Raw genomic sequence first — 24755 nt, forward strand, 5'->3', positions numbered from 1 at the left:
TAGGGCACCTACCTTCTACATCATAATGTAGTGAGCGTCTCGTAAAGATGTCATATCCCCTCACACAACTTCACTATGTCATGAGCAGGTCATGTGGGAACTGTGACTGGGGTCTGTGCTGCAATAGCACAAATCTTTGTCGATTTCACAGCTCATTTGGCTGTCAGGAGAGATGAGAAGATGTCCCCAACTTCCCATGATCCACATCGTCCACAAAAGTGGGACAGATGGGCTGCTTAGCAAGAGAGTGGAGAATGGAATACTTGGGAGGTATACCACTGTGTCCTGTTAAACTAGAGATAAGGCAGCAGAGGTGTCACGTGTATGAGCTTTCACTTCAGTCACAAAATATCCCTAATTTCCCAACTTGCTCCAGATCCAAGGTTCTAAATTGTAGCAAGTGTCTTTGATACACTGGATAAAAGCAAATCAGGTAACAACAGGCGTATAGGATTTCAACAGAGTACATGGTCTGTCAATTAGCAAATTATGAGATGTTATGTGTCCACCTTTAAATTATAAAAGGCTAATGTACCTATACATCTAATTAAAATAAATGACCATTTAACTTCTGACTGTATGTGCAAGTTTATACAGATAAGGATATAGGGTAACTATATGTATTAAGCAATAATGCACATCAGCTAATAATTGTAGACTTGTGTCTCTACTAAAAGAGAATGAGAACTTTAATCTTAGTGTAATTATGTGTTTCAGGGTTTAACATGTTTGGAATGAAAATTTACCAACATGTTCACTCACGTGAAGACTTTGCAGACATGTTAGGGAATACAGGCTTTTGTATTTTCTTGTAACTTTTGTCTACTGTCATTAATTAATTGTATTGTTCTTTTTATGTTGTTTTCTTTGTGGGTAATATACATTGATGGCCTTCCTCTGTCACATTTTTTTTCACAGAATCACCCAGAATAATATTAGTATCTTTTGCCAGGGTGGCACATGATGGTTGCTGTAACCAAATAAGCTTGAACCTCCTTACATGTACCTGTGTGATAGTATTTAAAACGTTGACGTTAAAGGTCGGATTAGAACAACATCACAATACAATATTTGTATTAGTAGTAGTTTCCAATGGTGTGAGGGTAAAATTTGCTCATCCAAAATAGGAAAAACAATGCCTATGTATTATATATTTCACTGTACAGAAAGAATGAGAGGAGCACTAAGCACATAATGAGTTTATATTTTACCCTACGTCTTTATTATATTCCTCTATTAATTTCATTTTTATTTCAATTAAGTAATTATTAATGAACTTAATTACAAGTCAGATTGTGAAATAACAGAAATGGGTCAGGCAAATGGCTTTTTAAAAGTAATTTGTTATTTTTATGATGATAAATAGTATTTATAGTACTAGGCACAACATAAATAATACACTTAATTACAGTAACTACAATGTTAGATATTAATATATATATATATATATACCCAGTGTATATACAACTGGAACCTGTACAAAGCACAATTCAAGAGAGAACTGCATCTACAAATGAATAGGATTTAGTTTATGCCCTAAGAGATGGATTCTATTACAAGCAGTTTATGTCTTTGTTTTTATGTCAACATTTTCTGTTATAGTCTAGTGGGGATTTGGAGATAAAATCACTGATATATTTATCACAGGTAATGAAATTTTACCCTAAGATATAGAAATACACATGCATTACATGTATAATATATTGCAGCATACTTCTAAAGCATAAAATATTAGATATCTGTCTCTGAAAGGTTAAAATAAAAAATCCTGTGTCATAAAGCACGAGTTGTGGCGCACGATTAAGATAGTTACAGTCTCATGAAATTAGACAATCAAAGAGATAATTAAAACATTAGCCCTTAAATAGTACTGTGCAAATCCACATTTAATGTTTGCTACTAACAATAGAGGGACAACATTTATATAGCAACGTTTTCTGTAAAAATAGAACTGCACAATTTATAGGAATTATTGTTCAAACCTAAACTCCCATACAAATGAGTCCAAAAGTCCAAGAATTAGTGTGTTATTTAAGAAATATAATACAATTATGATATCTAGTGAAATTAAGCATGCATTTAACAACCCAACAAGACGCACAATACTAAATTTTCAAAATAAAAATTTGAAAAAAGTGCCTTTTGTATGAATAAATAACCAGATTTTAATGTTTTCAATGCATATAAAAATGTATTTTTACCTATATGTGTGTTATAAGCAAAGTTACGTCAAGTAATTCTGATGTGCGAATAATAGAAATTGTTTCATAAATTGTAATCACAATCTACTAAGCCGCAAATAATAAAAGCTAGACATTATATATTAATTATATGGGTTACTGTGAAATTGTGTAGTTTCAATATTTGCTGAACTATTGCACTCAGACCATAACCCTACATTGTTTATAGCCATTTTTTTTCTACAGTCCAACCTGCATTTCTAACAATAAGCATACAATGTGTTCCGTGGTGTTTAAGGGGCTAATCTAATTTATATCATTGAACACAAAAAATTCTGCTCATATAAACAATATTTAAAACATCGAAAGACATACCTCTCATGTCCCGCTGAGAGCATTTAAAATGTTCCCCACAGTGGAAATTTTATCATAGCTACAGTTTCCAAAGCAACCGGGACAGTGGAGTTCCACTGCTCTACCATACGGTGTAAGTTACATGAAGGTTTTACTTTTCAGGCTATGATCATGTAAACTCACTCAGGAAACAGTTATCAGATAACTTGTCCCATGGAGACAAATGTCCGTATGTTTATATGTAACACTTCCTCATGTCAAATTTTCCTGGCCTTGGTTTTAGAAAAAAAAAAAGAAAATGCTGTGACAGACTTCATGGTAGAATATTTTCCCTCAGATCGACTTTACTAAAAGATGCATGTGGGAGATGTTATCACGCGTTGACAACAGGTGCTCTATTCGAAGGTGCACCTTTTCAAAAAGTTTTAAAAAAAAGGGTAGGAATGGGGATGTTATCAATGCATTTGTTTTTAAATCTAAAATGGATTAATCCAGCCAGCATGTTCATTCCTTTTGTTGCTATGGCGAAAACATTTTAGGGCCCCTAGGCACATACCCTTTGCCAACACCTTGGTGAAACAAAAATAAAACCTTTCACTCATTTTCTTATAGTTAGCTTTCAGGGCCTGCGTGCCATGCTATATTACCCCGCTAAGCGTCTACATCCCGGCTGCATGACTACTGGTTGTATGCGCCACCACTAGCACCCCACCGTATCCCACCACATCCCACCTCTAATTCAATCAGCAGCAGGCAACCGGAGTGTATCTACTGTAATGGATAATCTAGAACTAGAGAAACAATTACCAAACATATCGTACTAATTTTAATTATTAAAAAATGTTAAATCAATAGTTGGCGTTGCCAGTAGATAACCTCAATGACTTATTTACATTTACAAAACGGGAAAAAATGCAACCATTAAAACTTTGGAACTAAATGTTCTGTGACAACGATCTAGCAGCGGTCAAAGAACTCCTTTGTCAACTCATTTTTACCTGCAATTCTAGAGAATATTTTGCAGCAAAAGCTTGTGTTTTTAATTATGCTATATTATACATTCATTCTTAGTGTACATTATGTCAATTATAAAAAAACATTTAAAAAAACAAAAAACCTTAAGGTATGCTATTAGGATTATGACCAAGTACATAACCCTAAGTAATCATAAACAAAGAGGTGGCTTGAATGAACAATGCATTTGGCTTCAATTCGCTCTAAAAAAAATGTACAATTTTGGTGACATAAAGCTTTAGAATGCATGCAGAATTCTGAGCCATATTGCACAATATTCTTGTTAGTAAAGCATCTACAAATGACCATACTATTATGACTACTACTAATAACCAGATTCCTCTAGTGTAAATTTTGGTGATTGATTGCAATTAGTATGGGAACTGTGAAGTTATTGCAATTTATTTAATGTAATCCTAATATTTTTATAATAGATTTTATTATATTAGTTGTAAACGACACAACTTTTCGTTAATTTTTCGGTTTTATTGTTTTACCCCATCTTTTCCTTCCTCTTCCATCATTTCTATATCTCATGACAAAGTCTACTTCCTGTCCTCCTTCATAACTCATCCCTTTTTATTATTACCCTTTACAGATTTGCTGAGTTTTCTGTCCCTTATCTTCTCCTAGAGAAAATTACCAAATTATCAATCATATTTCCCATGCATCATTCTCACCTACAGACAACACTAAACCTGTGTTACACCAGAGCATGTTTTAGCAACATGCACTTATCAATTTTGATACATGGATGTTCCCATTCTTTTCCTCATTTTTTATAATCATATAATTTTATTTTTTACTTTTTGTTGTTTCTACGAAAAATTATATATAAAGATTTTGTGCATAGGAAAAAAGGCACATAACCTTCTCTCCAAATTCTCCCCAAATACTACTATATTACTGTACAAAGTTTTCAGTATAATATATATATATATATATATATATATATATATATACATATATATATATATATAATATACCAGAAATACACTTACTTGTCTTCAATCTCATTCATTTGCTTTGGTAATCTTTTCAGTGGTGTAACACAAGTATATTTTATAAATCAACAGAACAGACATTTTCCCAAAAGCTAACACCACTAAACAGTAAAACTGTCAAAATAGTTTCATATAAAATGACACAATTACTGGATATAATTAGGTATCTGGTGCTTTCTACTGAAGTCATGTTGACTGAGATGTATTATTAATAATGTAGTCCACTTAAAAAATAAATTAAAACCACCACAAATATAGCCACTAACAATTTCACTCTGTTAACGAAGATATGACATGGCCCATAGAGTTTTTGACGGACATTTTATAATTCTGTTGCCAAAACAGCTGATTGAGCCTTTTAAATAAGTGAAGCAGACATACACTTTCAAACAGATGTTAATCTAAAAAAATAATTAGGTTCTGCGGTCTCTGCATCATTGAGAGAAGTGGAGCACTGACACATGGCATAATATCTTAGAGAGACAGGGTAGAGAGATAGGAGTGGTAAGCAACGGCATTCCTAAGGTTAGGGAGGGAGCCCTGCTTGCCCCCATCTAAATGCAGCTCTTGGCGGATATAAATCCAACAGGCAGACATTTTCTAACAAATTAACATGAGTTCTATTTCTAGGTAAAATCAGCAGAACAGAAGCATCTTTAACGTGAATCTTCTACAACTGAGGAGAGCTAGCAAAGGGGTCTTGAGTTCAGTTAACTGTGGCATTGGTAAGCAGTAGGCTATGAATGTGGTTATTGTTTTTAAACACAGCTTATAGCAATTTAAATCAGATTTTTCTATAATATCGGATACATACAAGAGAAAAATGCCAACTATGCACAGATTCAAAAAACCTATTTGGTGCCATGGTGTTTCTGCCTCATTGAGCCCCCCCCCCACACACACACACACATCTGCCCAGTTAACATGTGACCTTCAGCAACAGAAGGATCAGCCTTAAGTGAAGGAACAGATACAGAAATAAGTGAGCACCACGAAGCAGGGGTTCTGTTTGGTGCTACATCTGTCACTGTTAATCCATTACCCAAATTACTAAAAGAATCCGATCTCCACGCAAAGTTCTTTCCTCTAAAGCAGAGACCGATCAGAGGTAGAAGTAGCATTAACTCCTAACTATGTATTAAAAGCATCCATGGTCATCAAAGGTAGAAATTATGGTTTGGTCAACTATAGTAAATATGCTTAGGGTGGGATGTACATACCTGGTGCCCCTTGGCACAAAATGCCTAGTTTATCTCTATCTTTATATTGTAAGAAGGGCCTAGACACCTAATGGGTAGAGCATGGACTGAAAAAATAGATTAGCTAACTGAAAAATAGCCAGCAGTGGCTAGTGCAACAGAAAACTTTCCCCATTTATCATCCCGCAACTACCCTGAAAACATGGGGCACTAGGCAGTATGCCCCTTCACTGCTTTCAGTAAACCTGAACAGCATTTTAGTTAGAAACACTCCTCACTCCTTGACAATTATTTTTAAGCATTGCTACTCAAATAAAAATGTCTGTTACTGGTGATATAGAACTTAAAATTACCATTTGAATTTGTAACATGTAGAATCAGCCACAATACAATTCAATTAAAAAATAATTAGTGTTAATAATAATTATTTTTTTCAAAATAGGGGGTAGCTTTAGGTTTTTGAAAGTACACAGCAATATGTTTTCATATTCGCCATCACAAAAAATTAAGGAAAGCAGTAATTTTGTTAGAATATTTAAAATATACATTACTGAACTGTAAAATGACTTGAAGTGTCAACCTGAATGTTTAATCACATTTCAGAGTTAACAGTCAATTTAGAAAATACTTTCAATATCATATTAATAGTATAAAAGTTACAATTTACATCGACATCATAAGTGATTAGCATAAACAGGCAAAAAAGGACAATAATTTTCTGCCACAATGAAAACAAGAAAGTAAAATATATATCATAATATTTCTTTATTAATCAAGAATGATTTCTGTCATACAAATAAATATTCTTATTTTCCTCTGCTTTGTCATTAATAATTAGTGAATTAAACACATCATTCCCCAGTCATTAGTTTAATAAAAAAAAATGCCATGTTTTCAAAATGAAATATATGTTGGCGGAATGTATTTTTTTTTATAAAGATGGAGAGTGCTTGGAACTTATTATTTTGTCAGATTTCTCATTTAGCAAAGCAGATCCAATCTATGTACAGACAGCTCATGAATCAATAGCTTTCATTGTGCAATGTGTCATTTGTTAATCAGATATTGATAAAAATATTGACATGTAGCTAATTAATCTAAAACCTAACACAAGCCATTACATGTTCTCTTAATTATGTTCTTCATCTTAGTCTTTTAACAGAACAGATGCAGAATTTTAGACATGATAAACCAACATGCCAAAAAGTTACATTTGATAAACCAGCACTTGACAAATTAACAGCCTAAAAAGTTCTATTCTTTTAAAAAATAATTTTGTTAAATGAGTAGGGACAAATTATTTCAAGAGAAAGTAAATGTTACAAATGTTTACACATTTGCATGTTTTGTGATTATAAAACTACTGACCTCTGTGCACTTATCGGAAAAAGTTATTCTCTAGGGGTAAATTAACTCTTATGATGTAATTGATGTAATGTATTCATTTATCTCCTTTATATGTTGTTGGTTAAAATGTAATGGAATATTACAGCTTTTTTTTTTATTCAAATACAACTTTATTGCAAACATTTTATAGCATTCTCTAAAACAAGCAATCTGTTATCAGCTTACTTTTATTACTATTTACTATCATTATATATATATATAGATATATATATATATATATATCTATATATATATATATCACAAAGAAATTCAGCAACTTTGTACAGTTATATTATATATATAATAACATACTGTATTTAACCAAACAGGGACAAAAGGTTTGGCCTTACAATTGGTAACTTAAAATACCCTGTGGTCCTCCACACCCTGTAAAAGGAAAGTGGGACATAAATGGATAGCACATAGCTCTTAGAATGGACAACCAGCACTCTTTTCTATAGTAAAACATAGTGTTTCTATGAAATGCTTTGAATGTGAAAACTCCTCCTGTTCGAATGATCCCTGGAAACCTAGGCATGTCTGTTCCTTTAATTACTTATTGAGCATGCCTAAATGAAATTACATTGTGTTTCTATGTGTTGACCGGTTGTATTTTTTCTATAATCTTTTTTTTTACCTTCCCCTTTCATAGTGTTTAACATGCTGTAATTGTAGCTAATGTTACACTATTTAAATGCTGTTAAAATGAATGCACAGTGATTAGACAATCCTTTTTAAAAAGTGGTTTAGAGATTTCGTTGACATAAAGTACAAAAATCTGCTGCAATCCAATCATTACAAATTGATTACCTTTATTTGCTGAAAGGGAATTGATTTACTGGGAACTAAATGATACATAATATGAATCATAGGAGAAATACGTTAAATTTTAAAGCAACGTTGTGGAAGTCATTAATGATATCCAGCCAAACCAAATCCACATGCTGAGAATTAAGAGTCTGGTTTGCATCATGATTACTCTGTATGGCTTTTTGATGGTTCTTGTTGTGTCATTAATACAAGTGAACTGCTTGCAATTATTCTGTGAGCTAGCAGGCACAATCCACCTATAGGAGTCCTAATATTTAAGTTAAAATGAACTTGTACACTTCAATTCTAAATTCACATAGGTGGGGATATTTTGCTGTGAGTATTTATACAGTACCATACCTGTCAATAATGACCTGTTTCTGTTTATATTGTGACTAAAATCATCATGTCATTACTCATCATAATGGGTAATTCTCAATGTTGTCTGGAGTGCAAGTACTTCAGAAACAAATTTATTATTAGATTAGAGAAATTAGAAAATATATATATATGTATTGTATTCAACAAACGTTTTAAGCAGATGTGCTATAAAGTAAGAGTGCAAAAACAGACATGTTAATTTGTTAATTTTATTTCGCAAGATTCCATTTAACAAAATGCAAAGTAAGTAAACAGAAGAAATCAATATTTGGTGTGACTACCCTTTGCCTTCAAAACAGCATCAATTCTAGCTACACTTGCATTTTTTTTTAAGGAACTCGGCTGGTAGATTGCTCCAAACTTCTTGGAGCACTAACCACAGTTTTTCTGTGGATATAGGCAGCCCCCAGTTGCTTCTCTCTCTTCATGTAATCCCAGACAGACTCAATGATGTTGAGATCTGGGCTATGTGGAGGACATACCTTTATCTCCAGAACTCCTTGTTCTGCTTTATGCTGGAGATCATTCTTAATGACTTTGGCTGTATGTTTGGGGTTGTTGTCCTGAAGAATACATTTGGGGCCACACAGATAACTCCCTGATGGTATTGCATTCTGGAATGGTATTAGTCTGCTGCCATGTTTCTGCACCCCAGTCCCTGTGTTTTCATAAATAGTTGAGTCACTTGGCCTTGTTTCCATGTTGGAGGTAGGGCTTTTTGGCCGCAAGGCTTCCATGAAGACCACTTCTAAGAGACTTCTCAGGACAGTGGGTTGGTTTACCAGCGTCCCACTGTTTCCTGCCAATGCTGAGCAGATGGTACTGTTGGACATCTTCCGATTGTGAAGGTAAGTAAGCATGATATGTCTTTCATCTGGTGCGCTTCATCAAGTTTCCTTCATCTATGGTCCTCAACATTGCTTGTTTCATTGTGCTTCTTCAAAAAAGCTTGGACAGCACATCTGGAAACCTGTCTGCCTTGAAATTTATGCCTGGAAGAGACTTTGCTGATGTAGTTAAACTACCTTATGTCTTGTTACTATACTCATTCTTGCCATGTTAGGACATGTTGCTCATCCAATTTTATTCCTCTTACACAGCTGTTTCTGTTTCTGTTCATGATTGTGTTTCAACCTACATATTAAATTGATAATAATTAGCACCGTTTGTTATAATTGTTTAATCATACCCCTAACTATATACCTACAAAATATCTGACTTTGTGCCCGGCACTACCAACAACTTTGCTGTGGCAAAAAACTGTAGGTCCCTGGTACACCCATCTACTGTCCAGAGAAGTCTGATTAGAAGCCAAAAAGTCATACCTCCAACGTGGAAGCAAGGCCAAGAGACTGAACTATTCTGTGAAAACACAGGAACCAGGGTGCAGAAAAATGGCAGCAAGAGCTCTGGACTGATGTCACCATTTGAAACAGTTGGCTGTAGCAGAAGGCAGTTTGTTCACCAAAGGTGAGTGGTACAACAATTAGTTGATATATATATATATATATATATATATATATATATATATATATATATATATAAATATACTACCGTACAAAAGTTTGGCGTCACTTACCTGTTTGCATGGAAAACAGCAAAATATTTAGCGGTGCTAACATAATTGCAAAAGAGTTCTAATGGTCAATTAGCCTATTAAACTTAAACTGGGGTTAACAAACACAATGTGCCAATGGATCACAGGAGTGAGGGTTGTTGATAAAGGGTCTTTGTACGCCTATGAATATACTCCATTAAGAATCATCCGTTTCCAGCTACAATATTCATTTACAATATTAACAACATCTACACTATATTTCTGTTTCACGTTATTGTAGTGGACAACATTTGCTCTTCTATCAAAAACAGGGACCCAAACTTTTGAACAGTAGTATATATATATGTAATGGTACATTATACATTTTTTTTTTAAACAACAATATTCTGGTCTGCATTTGTTCACTTATAGTAATTTAAAGTCTTTTTTATTTGTTTATCTTTTTTGGGTAAATATAAAATGCTGTCTAGAAGGGTAGATTACATTTTTTAAAGTTTAAAGACACTTAGTGAGTAACTGTCTATATTGTGTATCTCAGAAACATGTAACCTATAGCATATATTGATTTATGGTTTTATTTCTACAGAACAAACTGATATACTTTACATTTTACAGTCCAAAAATTGAGTACAGTAAGTGTAGCATTCATATAGAGATTATGAAAGGGTCTCTGTAAGTACATTAACAAAGGAGGCCCCCTGCCCTATAAGGTTTACATTTGTATTGTGTATCAGAGGATGTTATAGTTGAGGTTTGCAGTATTTGAAAATAGGTGGAAATCAAGACCAAGCAATGAACCATTTCATTAAAATAGAGTCTATTCAGATCTTCTCAAAGGCTGGATATCTAGGGTTGATGGATACAACATAATTTATCCCTTGCTTTAGATGTTAAGGAGGGCCAAATATCTGACATATTTTACACAGCTCACTCTGGTAACAGAGTGCACTGCATTATTTATTGGAAATATCACATAAAATCCACAAGATGCCATGATAACCTATGCACATAAATCCAACCCTACCACATCTGTATGATCCACCGGCAAGTTAATTGCTCCAACTTTCCATGCAAGAGAACTGGAACACTTCTTGGATAAAACTTAAATACTTAACACCTTCCCTAACTGTTTCAACAAGTAGCATCTGCATTGTAAATAAAAGCAATCTGTTCCCATATGTATAACATTTTGTCACATTTGTATCATTTAATACTCTAGACATTTCCCTTAGAGAGTCATCAAAGAAAGTAGACACATATGGTCTGGAAACACGTGGATCAGGATTAATCACAAGTTGGGTATTAGGAATTAACCCCCTTCACAGACACCATACAAAATGCATAAACTAAAGTATGATGTTATCTGAAGTCATAATGCTATGTTATTAGATATTATTACAGAATTGTAACATTCCATATTAGATCCAGCACTTATTTTTATTCCTTTACAAAATGTATTTTTCAATTTAAACTAGGTATAACTAACAAAGTCGTTATGGTGTTATTAGGGCCGGCCCTACAATGGAGCCGACTGGGGCAATTGCCCCAGGCGGCACTTTAGAAGGGGCGGCACTTTGCCGCCCCAAGCGGTTTTTTTTGTTTTTTTTTGAAGCGGAGGAGAGAGAGTGAGGGGCGCCGAGTGGGTTTCGCTTACCCGCTCGGCGCCCCTCTCTCTCTCGTCTGCGGCGAGTCTCCCTGTTCGGTCTCGGTGCCGGCTTGTAATGCAGAGCGCCGGAAGTGACGTCAATTTCCGGCGCTCAGCATTACAAGCCGGCACCGTGGCAGAGCAGGGAGACTCGCCGCAGGACTGTTTAAAGGTAAGTACCAGGGGGGTAGATAATGGTGACGGCGAAGTATAAAATGCCGCCCCCCCCGGCGTTGGCGGGGGGCAGCGTCATTTTAAACTTCGCCCCAGGCGGCGTTAAGTCTTCGGCCGGCCCTGGGTGTTATGGTTCTTCAGTTTTACAGCCTGTAAACAGGTATGAACACTTCAGAGGAACAACAAAAATGTTGATACTCTGGAGCATCTGAGGCTCATATGAAGCATGGGCAATGAACATAGAGCACAGGACGTGTGATACTACTTAGACACATAGGGTGCTAGAAGTAGCCAAACACAATATTAACTGAAGGATCATGGGAAATAGAAGATGTGATACAAATTAATACTTGCAGATTCAAAAACTTAAAAACTGAACTTTAAAAGCATGATGCAAACACAAATTATAGATGGTTTCCAGTGGTGGATTCAATTGTGGTACTATCTCACATGTGTCAGTTGCTCTTTAATGAGAACCAAAATCCTAAAAAAGGACTAGCTTCTTATCCAGTTCCGTTATTGGCATCAGTAGCCTGAAAATTGCAAAACCAACCTTATACAACGATTCATGTATCACAGTGTGCAGTGGCATCCATCAGCGTCATGCTTCAAACTGACCCAGCAGATCTTAAAAATAGCTTCCCATTTTACATTTTCTTGTTTCTAATTAAACAAATCTTAACCCTGTTTTAATGGCCTCAATTATGATCCTTCATTATGTTAAATGTTAGTTGCAGCACAAGAATAATTGTATAAACAGTTTAAGCTTCGGTTGCTTGGAGTCTAACTGTACATTACTCATTAACAAGATGTGGGTAGCAACAATTATAACATCTCTTCCTAATGCCCCATTTATTGAGTCACAGCGGCAAGCCCTTTTTTTCACAACCCACACTGACTGAGGATAGCAGCTTTTGTGTTTATTTATAACAGTCAGCGGAACATGCTGTGTGTTTCTAACACAGATCGATGGTAATACACATTAGTGTCTAACCTTACTGTCCTCAGATCCAAAGGTCACAATAGCCATCAGCATCGCTACAGGGCTTTAAAATAATTCCACAAACTGTGGACAAAAACACACAACTGGTTTTGCAGTTTGATTATTGTTTATAGATACAGCAAGCCAAGAATTAAAGTGTAGCCTTGAGGCAACGTAATTATTTACAGCTGAAGACTCATATCATTATCAGCATGCTCCTAATTGCTTGAAGTTATATCAACGTTAGTTGATTTAACACATTTTTGATAACATCCACAGCAATTGTTTTCGATGCATATGGAGATGCAGTTTGACTGTTGGCATGTTTCTTGTTTATAATCTTACTGCATATTATTTTCTCATAAGAAAATTCACTAAGAACAACCAAAAGTGTGATGTTCTAGATATTAACATCTGGTTATTATAGAATGGGGGTTCTTTCTTTTTCTGAGTAACAGGGTTTGATTTTTAAATAGTTTTTACCATGTTTTAAGATACAGGTTTCTAAAAAAGAACATATTATACTGTTACATTTGTATTTACACAAGTAACATGTTTCATTTCCCAGGCCTATGAGAAATCAGTGGAAAATATTGTACCAATGAATTAATATGTTATGCTGACTCTGTGCTAAACTATCATATCACAGAGTTTCATTTTTTTAATATTTCAAATAAGCTGAAATATTAAGTGTTTCTTTTTTTCTTAGTTTTCTAAAAAATATCTTCTCATGCTAGATTAAGCATTTTTACTGTAGAGTAGTGTTTTTGCTAACTCAGGCATTCTAAGGCTGTATACAACAATCTATACCATGAATTTTACTGCAACTTGATGCAGAGAGGTTCTTCGCTTGGGTATTTCCCTAGCCCACCTTAACATACCTCAGCAAACACATACTTTTCTTCTAAGCTCCAAGATCCACCCTTAAGGATAAAGAGACTGTCACCACCTTGGACATACCAGCCTAGGCCTAGCCCAGTTTACTGTATGCCACATACTTAATAGCAACTCAACATAAATTGAGATTTGCAATGTCCAACTCAACAGCACTAGACTTTTTCTGAATAGTCAAATTATTATTGCTTTTTGCCTTTACAGACTTTTATAAGCAAAAACATGACATATAGCCATCTCATACACTGAATATACAGCTTTCTCTACTAGTAGTATATCTCTAAATATTTAAAAACTTTATATTTTTTTTTAAATATCCAGTAATGTGTAAAATTTGCACACATGTCTCATCGCAGTGAGTTTATTATTGTTTACCAGATTGAACACCTTACTACCTCTCCTCATCAACAATCAAGTAGGCTACATTTAGCAGCTATCATCTGATCTGCCATCTCCTGTCCTCAGATGCAGAGAAGGCATTTGATCACCTACACTTGGGCTATATGGCAATGATTCTCTGAGTCATCCTGGGAAAACCCAAACATCCGAGGCTATCAGGTAGGTGGGGCCATTTATGTTGGTGCTAATGGGGCTAGAAAAACGACCATTGATCGAGTGTGGGGCATGTTTAAACACCGCACCTGCACCCCAGAGATTTCTGAATGTGTCCCAGAGACCTGGAGAAACAGAGTCTCCAGGCAAAATTCAGAGACTTCCTAGGTATGGTCATCTGTATGTATTCTAGTTATGCTTTCTTAGCCCAATCCAGGCCCAACATCAACCCATACTTGTCCAATCTGCCCCAGCATCGCAGATCAGGTGCTGTAGTGTGTGCCACCAGCAGGATATGTCATTTGGTGACTGCTAGCATTAAAGAGCTAGGGTCACCTAGACATCCCAGTCTAACCTGACCCAGTCTACTAGACAAACACCATTATACTGCCTTGTGATAAACAATAGAATGACTCCAATACAATAAACCAGTTTTATTACACTATATTTGATACATAGATATATAGAAGTCATTTGTTAAAGAGGAAAGCCTTGTGATTACAGTCAAATGTAAAGACTTCCTCTGCAACAAAGAGAAGGCTGCTGTTCAGACACTTATCCCAGAGTTTTTCACCATCCTAAAAAGTAATTAAGGCAGTCAACATAATATGGCTTATTGCTACAATGGTAACATATGGTTTTAGAATAAGGCAGCATGCTGCCATCTTATATCTTGTTAGCAGGGACCAGGGAGTTCCCTCCTTTGCACACTTGTTCTCACACGTCGGCGGTATGTATGCAATATATTATGAGATTGGATATTGCACTTAACACACTTTGGAATAATTTATTTTATGGGTGTGCAACTCAATATTAATTCGGGTAGGTATTAGGAACACCATTGTTTGAGACTTGCCTCCCACTATTCTATAATGTTTCAATTTGTTTTTGATATATTGTTGATATGAGTACCCTTCTGAATGTTTTATTGAATAGACTTCATTAACAAATGCTCAAGATAGACTGATGATAGTAATGATTTAATTCGAGAAATCTGAGCTAATGATTTCTTTATAGAATAATAGTCACGAGTATGCATTAGTAAAAAAAAAACAGACATAACAGCCACCCTGAAGATGACATGATCTAAGATTACCAAGGCAGATGATGTTAGCAACTAGTACTTTTTGGCAATAAAAAAGTGATAAGGCATTAGGTAAATGTTTACAGGCTGATATTGAAGAAACATACAAGATCATACCTAGTCTGCAACAGGATGGTTAAGAATCCCAGAAGTTGGACTGAAACAAAAGTAATGATGTACAAGGCTACTTAGAAGAAACATTATTCTTTCACGTGGTCAAAAAAACACTCCAGTCTGTAAATTAAGGTTATACACACATATAAACGTTTCACAGCTAAAGACAATAAGGCCCATATGCAGAAAAGTGAATTCTAGCAATAGGCTAGCCAAGGCAAGACAATGAAAGAAGGGAAAACAAGGTAACTTTCAATAACATTTAAATGAAATGTTTGGTACATGGCAAATTTTCATAGAATAATACATCAGTTTTCATTTCATGGAATTAGATTAAAATGTATTTTATGAAGTCAACATTAGTTACATCTGAATGTTGCTATTGCAATCACATTTTCAGAAAATCAATCCAGCAGAATAATTATAAAACTTGTAAGTGGACACGTATTCCTTTTTACAGCATGTCTATATTTCCAAAGCTTTTGTCAAACAAAGCAATATTTACAGTTTTTATATAACCAAAGGTGCCATCATTTGTTCAAATACTATGTTTTGCGATGCCTCTGTGATTATATATTTATTCATCATATCAGATATTTACAAAAATACCCGGCAATGTAATACTGTGATTTTTTATTTATTTTATACTGATTGCAAATAAGTATCACCTTTCAATCAATAGAAATAGAATATAATAGAGAAAAATAATATAATAAAAATATAATAAATATAAAATGGTAAGAGGGCAGTGATTCATTCCTGTATGTATATGATTGTAAAGCATATTGCTTTTTGCACCTAGCAACTATTTTTGCACATGGTTTAAATACAAAATGGTATGTTTTCTTGCTAGATTTAGTGAGTGCGATAAATGTTTTTTTTCTTATGGGATTGAATTTAGAAACCTATAGATAGCAGGTGTTTTAAGGGTCAGTGTTTTCAATAATTTTTACAGCTAACCTTCATTTTTGTAATACTCTGTACCTTTAAATGTTATAGTGAACATATAATGAATGATTTACATTATTGTATGTAAGACTATGCAGTGCATTTGTTAATGTTAAATCAGAGCTGTTATATTCCAGATTACTACTTATTATAAATTGAACACTTATTTTCAACATATTAATCCTGTTCACTTTTCATGTTTAACATAAAAAATAATCCACATATTAGCTATAATATCCAAATTGCATATTGTTGCGCTATATGTGAGAGCTGTCATCTTGCCTCTATATCACTTTTTAAACTGCTGCCTTACCCTCACGTATTGCTATAATGGTTTTATAGAGAAACTGCTCAACTGCTCATGTGCAGTCTGCTAAAACATAGAGCCCAAAAAAGGATTACACCTTCCTACTGCACATTTCCTAAAATCCCCAGATCTAAAAAAACAGAAGTGGTAGGTGGTTTTCTGTGATGCTTTGTCTGCCTTATAGGAGATAGAAAGGCGTGTGACTGGAAAAAAGTGTCAGGGCTGCCATGGATAGGTGCAATGAGTTAGACTTTGAGTGGTTGGGAAGTGTCAGGAAACTGGGTCCATACAGACGACTGTAAAGACCCAGAGCGCCCAAAGATGGAGTTCAGGAGGTATTGCGCAGTAGTGGAGTTGGACAGGGCCTGGTGCAGGGCGACTGCACTCTCCCAGGTGGGCATCTGGGGTTGTCCAGCCACATACCAGCACCCTGACATAGCAGCAGACCAGAAGTAAGCAAAACTAAACTTGGCTGGATGTGGAAATCCAAAACAAAACTTGGAGATATCCTGCAAGCATAACCAGACAAGACATACATGATACAGGGCACAACAAAGGACAGGGAACAAGGCAAGGAACACAGGGGATGGAGTGAGGAGCTGGAATACTCGGACGCTTCTCTTTTAAGCAAGGATAGGCCAACTTAACTGGGACATGGGGAGAGGAGAGAGGAACCGAAATCCTCAGATGATTCAGGGAAGGAGGGCAAACGTACATAGGAGACAGACAAACATGAATACAGGAACTAGCCTAGGACTATGTGATAACAATTGGAGATTCCGTCACATCATATGGCCATAGTATGCTTAGCCCACCACTACGCCAAAGTACTCCAATATTCGGTGGGTCCTAACGCTAAACCCTGCTTACTGAATCACTAATAAGCTGAAACCAAACATTGAATCTAAACACAAAACCAAGGACATATCTACTGCAGACTGAGACAAACATAACAAACGGGTGGGGGACACCTTATAACAGAGCTGAAGCAAAGAGCAAGACTGGAATCAAGGAATCAGAAGCACAAAACAGAGCATATGGAATTCCAGGAACGGATTACAGCAAAACATGGGAACTGAGGCAAAGCAGAGAAAAACAGAGATATGTGGCTCCGCAGCCTGGATGGACCCTGACAGGAAGTGATCTAAAACTAGTAATAACAAGCAAGTACTACAAATAAAATATCATAAAAACATTCAGACTTAGCACTGGAACTCTCCAAATCCAGCTGTTCTATAGGGATGCTACTCAGGTTCTTAATGTTTGCATCAACCCAGCATAAACTAAGGGCTAAATTATTAACTCCATTTACTGTAGAGTTTGAAACTATATACATTTTGGATTGTACTACATATTAAAAGTATTTAAAGTCATATTCAATAAAAAAATTGCTTTATAAATAAGCATTAGTTTGAGAATTATATGTCTTGGTGCCAGTTTATTCTTATATGAAGTTTGTTTCAATACTTAGCACATAATTCTGTGTTTTTTGGCCCATGTACAAACATGTACCGCTGTGGCAGTACTTAATACCTACTTAGCCCCAACTGCGCTGATACCCATGGGACAGATAATGTCAGGCTTTAAATGGAAGTCTTGCATATAATGTTAAACACTTAATACTGAGGGTAGACTTAGTAGAATGTTATATTACTTCTCCAATTTTATATTACTTCCCCCCTAGAATAATTAATTTCCCTGGCTGCATTTGCATTCTTATCTCTTCTGCCCTGTTTTATTAAAGTATGAGTTTGTAAATAATACAACAGAATGGCCTTTGGATTTGCTATATCGGAAAGGGAAAGCTCTTAAATTTGAAGGCAAAAGGCCAAAGCGAACAATACACTTGCTTCGAGCAAAGGAATAATGTTTCACATAGTAAATCTTGTTTAAAAAAAGTTACAATTGTTTAAATAAATCAAGTCAAACATGACAGTGGAAATAAGCTAGTAGAGTTGTGATATGGATTAACGCACCTCTATCAGGCAAAGTCTTCTTGAAAAATTCCAGAGGTGCTACACCTGTGTTTTAAATTTCAAAGTCTTTGGCATGAACTATGCCCTTTAGATTGTTCAAAGACTTTCTTTTATAAATCTTCAAGCATGGACCTGTTATGACTGCTTAAAATTGCAGTGGGTGTTATTTTCACATATTGAATGCATCTGAACAAGAATATTATAAAATTACATTTCTGGTTTTCATAGATTTTTACTTAGTACAAGAACCAAAAGTATGTAATAATTGCTAAATTTCTTTTTTATATATATATATATTTCTTCATTATTTTACCTTTTTTCCCTTTCCAAGAAAACAAACAAAAACAGGCATGTAAATGTAATTTCTTTATGCGTAAAGCACATAATTTAGAAAAAGGGAAATGATCACGTCAATAAATTTGGAAATAACATCAGATGCAACAAGAGGAGGATTGAACTGTATTTTCTGGGGAAAAAATACAAAATAAAAGCATGCATTAATATTAAATAAGTAGAAAATATTAATATTAAATAAGTAAAATCTAGTTTAAAATGGGCAGCAGCCCTAAAAGCCCACAGGAGCTGCCCTTGGGCTACTCAAGGGCTACACTGTAATTCCACCAGCACAAAGGCATCAACATTGGGAGATCATTATCATTGGATGTGACACTTGGGGAGGCCTACCCAGGGACCCAGGGGCCTAGCATCAATAATGTTCTCAATACATTTTTAATGTTTTACTGAAATGGGTGCCAATGGGCCAATATAGTGCCATCATGTTCCAGGTAAATATTTTTTAGCACATTCAGTTTCACTGATTTCTATGAACAGCATTGACTGGTAAGGGGTTTTATAATGCCATTGATTATGGAAATACATTTAATGAAATTTACAAAACTAAGTTGATTTTAAGGGCTTCGGTGGACTATTTTCATGCAGGTTGGAAACATTCCCATGGGTTTGTTTGTTAAATACCATTTTTATTTAAATAAATCATGTTATGTAAATATTTTCTACTTTACTTTATTATGTGAGCAAAGTTTCAAAATTACAAAATTGCAGGACAAAATTTCAGTCTTTCTTGGTGAAAAAAATATTAAATAATATTTAATATTAATCTATTAATCAACAGTTTAAATCCAATTTTAAAATATTTTTCAATATTCTCCTAATAATTCCTCAGTTGCTACCAAGACAAATAATTACTTTAACATTAGGCGTCCATAACATTTACGAGACCCATGACCAGAATCTTAGAAATTCTTAACTATGACTAAAGGAAACAAATTACCGAAGGAAAGAATTAACACATTTCAGTATATCCAAAGGTATTAGATGCAAAATTATAATTACACAAGTTGTATAGACAAAACTTACCTAATACATACTCTGTTTAATGTATTTACAGACACGCTATGTGTTTAAGTGTTAACAGACACATTCATAATTATGTGTCATAAGAATCTGAACTAAATCTTATTGTCAGCAAGTAATACTAGGGCTTTGGAAGAAAAACTTACCACTCTTTATATTACTTTGTAAAGTTAAAATGTTCTTGAGTTGCATACTATTCATTTAGCATGGTAAAAAAAATATCATGCTGGATTTTTGGCCATTTCTATCATTTTTATCAAGTAGAGAAACAAAAATGTACAGTAAAAAAATATTTTCCCTTAAAGATTTTAAAGATTGATAATGCTAAAAAAATAAATTAATGAATTGTAGATGCCTTGATTGAACCTGTTCATGTATTGTGAGCAGTTTTTTTCAATATTGAGTGGTTATTAACTTTTTTTTGTCCAAACATGTATTTTGTAGCAATGTGATAAGAGAGCTAAGTGCTTTATCTTAGCTATAGATCTATCCTGGTGTCTGCCAGCGAGTCATTATCATAGCTCAGGAAAATTTGCCCAATAGGACATCCATGTCTAAATTCCAAGGATTTTTTTTACTTACAGAAAATGTATGGTGTAACAGTAATACCTACATGCAAGGAGACAAGTTATGTCTTGGCCGCCATTTTCACCCCTAACAAAAAGCAGCAATACAATATTTGCTATTAATATTATTCATTGATTTATATAGCTTCGATTCTGCGGAACATAAGTTATGTTTCATATAACAATTTAGATATGTAGAAATAGAACGTAAGGAGGGCCCTGCTGAAATGAGTTTACAAATCTAAATATTACACAAGAGTTGTGTTTTTAAGGTGGATACATTCATTTTAACCCCTTAAGGACTATGGGCGGCCCCTAAACCCATTGAAAACAATGCATTTTGAGCCCGTACATGTACGGGCTTTGTCATTAAGGGGTTAAAACATTCAGTAACAGTTTATTGCAATTTTTGCCTAGTAGTATAGCATGGTGCTTCACATAATAGTCACCATGCAGATAAGAATATAAGTCACACAAGAATCAACACCGGAATCTGTGGAACTTGCCCTTATGCTTTGATGAAGATTGTATGATGTTCTGTTTTGAATAACTTGATTGTCTTCCGTTTAATATATAGATCTCCATACATTGTATATCACCAAATAAAATGCACAAAAGACGTCTAACCCACCCTTAGTCTAGATTTACCACACTATGTATAAAACATGTAAAAACATATACGCCATAATAAAAAAGATCTGAACAGCTATTCTTCTGCAGTGCCCTGCCCAATGCACACAAGTAGATATGTGTTATATCCAGGTATCCTTTCAACATTGTCTGTTGTCATTAAGATTTCTCTTAAAAACAGGGCTTCTTCGGGCTGCTATTCAATGCTGTTATTTTGCTAATGGCATATTGTAAAAGCATCTCTTTGTCTGGAATAAATACCTTGTGATGACAGGTATATTTTTTTGCATTTTAGTAAGTATGCATAATGAGTAACATGTCTACAAATTTTAACAGTGTTTGTTCTCGTAAATCTAGCTGGGATTGCACAGCGATGGAGAAAAATGTGCATGTATGAGAAAGGGAAATGGCTTTCAGAGTATACCAGATTAGTCACTCCATACACAAGAGAATTTCAGATATCAGATCATGCATGACCACTATCATCACAGCATGATGTTTGTGTATACACTAGAACAATGAAGTGACCTGCCAATTACTGGAAATGCATTCTTCAATCTTTCAGGCCATGCCAAGACTAAGCTTGTCGACAGTTCACAAGGGGGAAACCAGATCAACTTGTATTTCAGTTCAGCAGGTGTAATAGAATTGTATATATATATTTTCCTGGTCTCTAAAGTTTTTAATGCTCTGACAGCAGCTTAAATCAATGTTCCAAGCACAGTATCAAATGATTTATGATCTCCCTGGACATATAAATTTGAGGAAAAATGCCCCCCCCCATAATCCGCTATGATCTTATCTAAAGAAAACACAAAGCCAGTGTTTGCTTTGCTCATATTCATCAGGGAAATGTTTTAGCTACTCATATAAAAGGGCTAGATGCCACCAATCACAATGTATAGTGTACCAATCAAATAGATCAATCAAATCAATATTAAAAGTTTGTGGGTGTGTTTTTATATATATAGATGGTACATGTTATGCTATAACACTTATAATAATGCTGATGCGTTTATATGAGATCGAAGAACACAGAGACCCTTGTGTTGACAGGCAAAATAGAATAACTGCTTCTTCCACCCTAAAAAAGATTTTCCACCACAAGAAACCGGTTCCTTTTTTGGGAATGTTTCAGTATTATGTGTTTATTTCATTTAATTAGCATTGTGATAAGTGACACAAAGCTAATTGGCGCAGTTCCATTTGCTTTTCATAGGGTAACTGAACTGTGTTGTTCCCATACCTGGTTTGAACCGGCTTCTCTGAGTGAAGCACTGTTTCCCTGGATCTCCGAGTCAGTTTCCTCTTTCTTTCAACAGGGAAGTGGCATTTAGCCACACAAGCTGCCTGCCCACTTTCCCTCTTACTCATGGCTGCCTGAGGCTAGCCCTGCCCTCTCTCCAGGGACTCTTGGCCTGGGAAGTGTCTAGGTATTATTATTAGTGTTTAATAACGCCCTCCACATATCAAATTTATCTTCTGTATGTATTCTTAATGGTATTTGGATGCTTTTTTTCAGTGTTATACAGTATCAAAGGTACCCCTGGGGCAGCCATGTTGCTTTCATATGAGCTAGCTATAGTTATCATATTCCAAGTAGTTTTTTTATTGCATGAAGTATTATTGTTATATACATATAGCATATTAGCATGCCACACAAACAGTGCACTTTGTTTTTGCTCTGTTGTATTGCAATTGTATTCTTCCTTTACATTGCATTTTCCAACACTCAAAGTGTTAATATTGGTTTTTGAGGGATGTATTGCATTTTTTAACTGAAAATCTAATGATTATATTAGAAAAAATGAGCAGTGAAAATATGTTTAACCATTGAAATGATTGTGTTGTGAATGTTAGTTGTGCTTCTGTTTTTTTTTTTTTGTTTGTTTTTTTTTATATTATTATTATGGTGACCCAGATGTAATTTTGTAATTAAGAGTATCAGTTGTAAAGGAAAGTGTTGAATTTGTTGGTCTTTTTTAGATGGTCATGAAACCTTGGGAGAAAATATTTGATGATTTATTTATGTTTTCTATAGATGCAGATTTAAATGTTATCCAAGTAACTTGGTTTGTATATTCTGCACTTATCTGTAAATTGTTGCATTAAAATTAAACTTTGCAACAGCAACAAATGCAATTACAGTTGAGAGATCCACTTAATTAAGTTAATAAAATGGAGCTAGCATGCAGGAAGGAGTATTTTAGAGGTAGCAAACTAACAATAGAATGTAGGCCATCTGGCAGAGAACAATAAAGAGTGAGGACAGAAATCTGCTCCATGTTACTGTGTATCTAGCTTTTAGTGACCTCCTTTTTAACAAGTCAACATGCATTTTGTCAGAATTCCCATCTCCCTTCTCTGTGTTTCATTTTATTCCCATCACTGCTTATGTTTCAGTAACAGCATAGAGTATACAATGTCCAATATATCCTGGAAATACATTGAGATTTTGTCCTCAGGTTCATGAAGTTGACCTCCTTTTATTCCTTGTACATGCTAAACCCGTGGTTGATCCGTCACTGCTCCAGATGCTGGCTACAGCTCCTATCATACACAATTATATATACCCAGGGACTCCAGATACAAGACATAGTAAAGACTGTTAAGAACAGATTAATGCATCTAATACATATCTATTATGCATTTTAAAATATCTATTATGCCACTTATTTAATTATATTTGAGAGAGTATTTTCTTTTTAAACAGAATTGATAATCTATGTAGAAGAGTTAGCTGGAACGTGGAAGGTTAAGCAAATCTGCTATATTGTAAAACCTGTCTCATATCTAAACATTTGCTGAACTTCCAAACAGTTGCAGATCAATTTACCAAAGGTTTCATTTATCAGTCTAGTAACAGAAGTAACTTGACTTCATTCGGAACCACATAATCTTAATGCCCAACTTAAGTTCTGTTAAGTTGCAATCATACAGTTGCTTTCAGCTCTACTGTTGTCAATTTCCAATGAGAAGCTACCAAGCTGGTAATCAAGACAGTCAAGTTGGCAAGGAAATGGTAGCCAAGTTTGGCAATCCTATTGAGTTTAATGAATTCTGGGTCAACCATACGCATGTTGATCTTGACAACTCATTTTTGTGTACAAACAACATGTTATGGATCTTATAGTAGCTCATTGCAAGATGGAACTCAAGTTGGCCATGGTTAAGTAGTTAGTGGTCAAAATGGCACTCAAGTTATCTTTAGTGAATAAACAAGTAGTGAATATTCAACTCCACACTCCAAACGCCATGACTAGAGCCCTTAATATTTTACAGAGTGTTATACAATAAAACAAGACAGGGTCCCATGGCCATCATGGGAATAGATGTATATGAATGTATATATATAGATGTATATGAATGTATATGAATGAAAGTACAGATCCTGAAAAATAACTTAATTAGCGGCCTTTATTTCTGCCAAGAAGAACCCAAAAATTCAAAAAACAAAGTTTTGTTAATCGCTATAGACAAGTGTTAATAGATTTTAACCAGTTTATTACATTTATGCTAATGCTATGTCACAATCACAATAATATCAAGGCTTTTGTAGATCTGTTCCTAAAGATGGTAGAGGTGTACTGAGGTTTAATTAGAATTTACTGACAGGTTCTGTT

This window comes from Spea bombifrons, chromosome 5 (assembly GCF_027358695.1).
Source record: "Spea bombifrons isolate aSpeBom1 chromosome 5, aSpeBom1.2.pri, whole genome shotgun sequence".
Lineage (NCBI taxonomy): Eukaryota > Metazoa > Chordata > Amphibia > Anura > Pelobatidae > Spea > Spea bombifrons.